Below are 6,513 nucleotides of genomic sequence, written 5' to 3'. Positions count from 1 at the left end.
CAAAAATTTTGGGGTCTTGCAGTCAAAGATTTCAGTAGAAAATTTAAATAAACAAGAATTGAATCTTATTATGGTTGCATCAAAACTGTGCAAAGGATTTAGAGTTGAAAAATAAACACTGAAAATCGTAAATTTACCAAGAATTTTGAATTCTTTGGTAAATTTTACAATTCTGAAAAGTTCAACGACCAAAGAATTGATAAAATTCGAACAATTGTTCGAAAAAAGTCTAAAAATGCAAAAGTTAAAAAAAAATCTTAAAGATTTATTTCAGTATTAAAAAAAATACAAAAAATTAATGCAGGCCACGGTTTGTGTACTATTTTATCCACAATCAAAGTTAAAACTTACAATGATTAATGAAAAAACATTTTAAAATTTATCAAATTGAAGAATTTTGGAGAATTTAAAAAAAACTCATTTATGTATTTTAAGGTTTTTTTATATTTTTTTTTTGATTCTTTTATTTCATTTTTATCCAGTTCATACTACTCAAATTATGCATTCTTTAATATCATAGAATACACAATTCCTTTAAAATATTGATTACGAAAAGATTCTCTTTAGATTCTGCTTAATTTTCAATGAATTTTCTTTCAATTAATTTTATGTTTTACAGTTTCTCTCTCAATTTTATTTAAATTCATGTTAGATTTTCGCCAGTTTTTCTAAAATGACTGTGTATTGTTTCTAGATTCTTGCGATGTTTTTTGGATTTTTCCTTCATTTTTCTATTGATTGTATATCGTTTTGATCTTTATATTTTCCTCAAATTCTTTAGATTCCTTTAAGATTCACATTAGAATATCTGTTTTTTTATATTTCCTAAATTCTCTTAAATTTTCTTCACATTTTATTTGAATTGTTTAGATTCGCGAATTCGATTTTTTTAAATATCTTTTGGATTCTTTTAGATACATACTTTTATTTTAATAAATTCATAACTTTTCCAAAATCTTGGAATTTATATCTTTTTAAATCCAATTGAATACTAGATCTAAATACCAAGATTTTTCTAGACAAAAAAATAAAATGCGTGTATTTTGAATATGAATTTTTCTTGGTATCTGAATTTTCTTTATACTTTCCGTACACTCTTCAGAGCCTATACATTTTCTTTGACTTTTGAAGATTCTCTAGACATTTCTTTTAGAGCGTCTTGATTTTCTTTAAATTTATCTTTAAATTCCTTTTAGGTTTTCTTTAGATGTATAATCGTTCATTTTCCAATGCCCATTTTTGCATCTAGAAGAGTAGAATGCGTCTTATATTGAAAAATTACGGTATATACAGGTGTTCCAAAATTCTAAATTTTCTAAATTTTCTAAATTTCTTAGATTGTAAATTAGCGCAACTTAAAGTTCACAAATCACTAACGTTTTATAAGTAAACTTTCAAATATCCTTTGTTAGTAAGTTAGCAACATAGTTGTTGTCGCAAGAATTGTTAATGTGATTGGTGAACTTTAAATTGAAAGGTTTGTGATTGGTTATTTTCAAATGGGTGTCATTTAAAATCTAATGAGTTTAGATTTTTTTATTCACTCTCGGAGTACAAGACACCAGAATATGTAGTTAACGGGCCCTTTTGCGAGCTGTATAGAGGATGAACTAAAACGGATAAACGGTCAAAGAAACTGTTACTGAAACAAGAAGAGTCCAAAAAATGATAAAACCGAAATCACATAATTCAAAAAATAGTTTGAAATTGTCCACAAAAAAATAGATATTATGTAGAGAATGAACTAAGGGTTCCAAAATCTAAGAAATTCAAAGAATCCAAGAGCACCAAAAAGTCTGTAAAGGACGAAGAAAATAGAAAGAGAAATTGTAAATATTTTCTATTTTTCCTACTGCCAGATTACATTATTCAACAAAGTTATTTCAGTGAAGAATCTCATTATTATAAAATAATAGAAATCAAAATTTTGATAATGGAATTGTAGGCAAACGGCCTTTTTTCCGCAATCCTCCGCCGCCCATGTGTGGTGCTACGGAACTTTCCAGTCAATCTTGATCTGCGTATTGTGTAGATAATTTTTTAGGTAGCCACTCCATTTGAATATCATTCCGGAGGCTGTTATTATTCATCATCGATAAAAACTCCTCTAGAATTAGATACAATAAATAAAAATATTTATTATGGTAAGAGAGCCATTAGTCATCAATTAAAAAGTGGCACAATGTGGGCCGAATTGGCTGATTTCTTTTGAGATTCTTTTTAAAAATAGTTAATCCCGCGTATGTACCTTGCGGTCACGCCACCAGCCGCAGCTGGATACATATTGACCTCCCAACCCAAAGCTTCCACAAACGTAAAAAGCGAACAATGAGTGCATTTATAAATTATCTACGCAGCCTGGAAGTCCAAATATCCGGCACTTCACGGGGATTTTATGTAATGCAAGAAATCGCAAGATTTGATTTTTTATACCTTGCAGCATTGTCCACCCACCCTTTGAGGTCCCACGACCATTTTCAATGGAGCGTCCGAACAAAGAGGCTACCTAGATTAAATCGAGATTTTTTGGGGCCGCTTTTATGAAAACATTAAATGGAGACCTTAACCAGTTTTGATTTTCTTTCGGAATTGGTGACCCAGGTCGTGACGTACTGTCTGGGCATTTGAAAGGTCCTTTCAGCGTATCTGATCGAGAATCCGACGGGCCAAGGGTCAGACCTTTGTGCTTTCGAGATTGCTTATCGCCTCCGACGCACAACATTCGATTCGTGTAAACGTTGCGCTGATGAGACTCGTTGAGCTTTTAATACCATATGGTCACTTTTGACGTTCGCAATCTAAACTTGTATATTCCAGCAACGTATTCGAAGCCTGTTATGCGGGAAACACGGAATATTACGGACATAAGTAGCTAGTTATGCGAACCATTGCATACGCACCAAAGCAAACCGACGATATTTTATAACAAGTAAATGCGATGACCGTTCGATGGGGAGAGTTTCCTGTACCTCCGCATCAAAATCTATCTTTTCATGTGTCAATCATCTTGAGCATGCATCAAAGTGGACGCGGCTATTATGCAAAGACTTCATTACTTATTTTTTCCGAGGTGGATGAAGGTGGTACAGCCTGACCCCGATTTAAGGTCAATCCCATCGAAATTCTACCATTCCACTGGTCAACAATACAAAAATCAACATTCTCTCATAATTAAATGCAGGAAACAGTTCACTTACACGACTCGTCTACCTGGCGAGTTTCACATAACGACAATGGTCACATCGGTAACAAACTCCTAATTACAAACCCATTTAGACGGCCTTTGTATTCAGAAACGACCTCAAATCGCCAAGACCTCGAAAAAACCATCTCTGATAGACAATGCGTGCTTTGAGATCGCACTACATCCACAAAGCAAAAAATGTTCTCTTCGGTAATTATTTTTTTCGATGCAAAAATCTTGATTGTTTTACCCGTGGCCTTGCGTGCTGTCGAAAGGATGTCCGGAATGGCCGCAGGTCGGGCAAGGGTCAGTGGTCATTCTCGTGGGAGCTCTCGCACGACTTCCATTGTTACGCGTCTTCTTCAGAGGCATTGTATCATGTGAATGTTGCCCCGGATATGCCACTTCCATCATCTTCATAAACGCGAAGATGGTCATTAGAGGGATTCGAAATCGTAGATGGTGAAGAGAGATGACCTCCAAGGCTTTTTTGCCGGCGAGATGCGATCCTAAAGGTAGGCGCACACTGCCCACAACCAATGCTTTGCAGATTGACAAAAAACGGTGACTATCATAGAGCCTAAAAGCTCCAAGAATTGTCACTTCCCGGAACAATTGCCTCTGAAGAGCATAAAAGTGGCGTGTTTATCGATTTCAATCTGTTTCGATTCGAATCAAATTAAATAGCGCCGCTTTTTTCGCACAAAAAAGACTATTTCTATTGCGGTCTAAATTGATTAAATACCATCCGGTCACTCGTTATTATTCATTCGATTGATTATAACGCGCCAAGAAACTTTTATTCCGAGAACAAGTCAGTCAATACGTTTTTTCCGTTTGTTCATATTTCTGCTCTTTGTGCGGTTGTCTTCCTCATCTGAAGATGTTCCCATGGCTGATATCTTGACGTGCCTACACGTGGCCGTCTATCGGTCATCAGAAGTCGGCGATTCTTCTTCCGACGTGTAGGCGGCCGAAATGGCTTGTTAGACATCTCACGGTAGCCAAATTGGTGTTTTTTCAGCGTCTCACTGTATATTGAGTTTCTTTCAGGTCAGTTTATGGGATTTGCATCAGAGACGTTATTCCAACTCCTACACAAACAAACCAAGATGACACAAGCGAGAACCATCCGGCATAAATCATATCGCGGAAGAAGCAGCGTGGCGTGTGTTTCTCGATAATAATCCGCTGCTGAGAGTTTCTCTCTAGACAATAGCTTACGTAAAACCAAGTGGCCAATTGATTATCGGCGGTGCATCCATCAACTGAAGATTTAATGAGTTAGGGCAGTCGTTAACACCAATTGATTTCATTTCCGTGGCAGAAAAGCCGCAGTTCTGAATTTAATAATAAGCAAAAATGTCGAACAGTTATCCAACGGAACGTACTCGGTGTAGCAAATCGGTATTTATTTTCAATGGTACAATTATCTAAAAATTTACGATGTTGTAAATGTCACCTCCTTTCTTATGACAGAAAATGACATATAAAAGCAAAGAGAATGAAACCTTTATCCATTCCTTTTACCTACCATCAAATAACTGACCATTTCGCGCAAAAACCGTTTCGCCCCCATCAATTATTCCCTTTTAAAACACAGGGTGGAACCATCGCGCTGACCAAGGGGTGTATCAGATCGGACAGGTTGCAAGCGCTGAAAATTCAGGACATTATTTCACTTTGATGAGGGTCTGGAATTAATGTCCACGGTCGAAATTTTTTCCACCGTCTTTAACCACCTTGGAAATAAAGGCGATTGTCGTTGGCCAATTTCAAGCTCGATTTATGAAAGAATTGTGTGCTGCGAACCTGTGAATTTAACTTTCTAATAAATCGAGACAGGTGGTTTTCGGGGACCGGACAGAGGGTGACTCGCATAAATCCATCTTGGAACAGGCGTAGATATCATTTTAGGCGTGTGGAGACAAGGTCAAGGCGACAAGACACCCCGACTGTGGGCTATTTTCATCCACACCCTCCAAGCGGCTGCTGCGGTATTTTTGGTGTTCTAAATTTAAAGCGGATTGTAAAAAATCATTGGGGGAGGGATAAATAAGTGAAAAAATACCAAGTCGCCGACGATAGGAAGTTTTAACAGATGCGCCGGGGACTTATTAAGCTGCGTCTGCACGAAACATTTCAATTGATTGATAGGGTCAAGTCGCCTAAATGAACTTTTCGTGTTTACTTCTGAATCAAAAACCAATTTGCGCCATCGTCGTTTCAAAAACGACCTACACCTCGCAAAGTTCAAAGTTCAAACAAATTACAGCTTTTCTTATGTAACATATTTCATTACGGCTCTGTTAATTTTTCCTTGTTACGTTCCAACTTTATCGCCGCCACGTTCCCGTCCTCCGTTTCTCTATTACTCGATATAAATTTTATTAAGCGTAAATCTGCACTAAAACCGCATTAAAATGCAGCCGGTTCTTGCGCGGACCTTCGGTGGCTCCACTCGCATATAATTCACTCGATCTAGTGGGCGTAGGTCAGAGGTACTGTGAGAAAATCAGCATCGTTACGAAATAAACGCGAATCGCGATTTGCATTTGTCGTGCCAATACAAAAAGACACCTAAAATCGGTGTTGACAAATGAGGAGGTGAAAAAATGCCGGACTTTCACCGGCGAATGACTTACGACCCGAATAAATTTATTGACAAAGACCGCTGGTCATAAATCACGGAAATAACAACATTAAAAACAGATAAACATTAATTATCTAGACAAATATGGATGGCCGTGGTGTTGTTGCACGGAATCAATCATTCGAATTTCGCGCCTGACAGCTAACCTCACTTTTCATCAAACACCCTGTATATTATTTTTCCACCTCCGGCTGTGGTGACCCTCCGTTATCAGTATTTGCTTTTTAACCGTTATCAGCGGTGTCTGCTATGGACAGCCAGGCTATTCGTGTTATCTTATCAGTAACACCGGTCGTTATAATTTACAAATACTGCCGCACATGCTTTTGTCACAAATATGACATTGTGTTCCACTTCTGCGTGAACAAAAAGCTGTTTCCTTAATTGATTCCGTCGCCAGCGGGATGATTAATTTTTTGGCCAGTGGAGCGTCCACTATTTTATCTGACCAAGGCTAACATATTGCGTAGGGGTAGTTAAATATCAAAACACAATAACATACAGTCATGCAGCTGATTTGTCAAAGGGAGGCCTGCGTTATCAACAGATATGCTCGTACGACGTGTTTGGTCGATATTCATTGCACATGACAATTGTATTTTTTCGACGTATGAATATATTGCGATTATCGAAGCAGGGGTGCACAAAACGGGGGAATTCACCATTTACGTCTAAA

Source organism: Gnatocerus cornutus, chromosome 8, assembly GCF_029298725.1.
Source record: "Gnatocerus cornutus isolate USDA-ARS CGAHR chromosome 8, icGnaCorn1.1, whole genome shotgun sequence".
Taxonomy (NCBI): Eukaryota; Metazoa; Arthropoda; class Insecta; order Coleoptera; family Tenebrionidae; genus Gnatocerus; species Gnatocerus cornutus.
The sequence above is the reverse complement of the archived record's forward strand: the minus strand, read 5'-3'. Positions refer to the sequence as shown.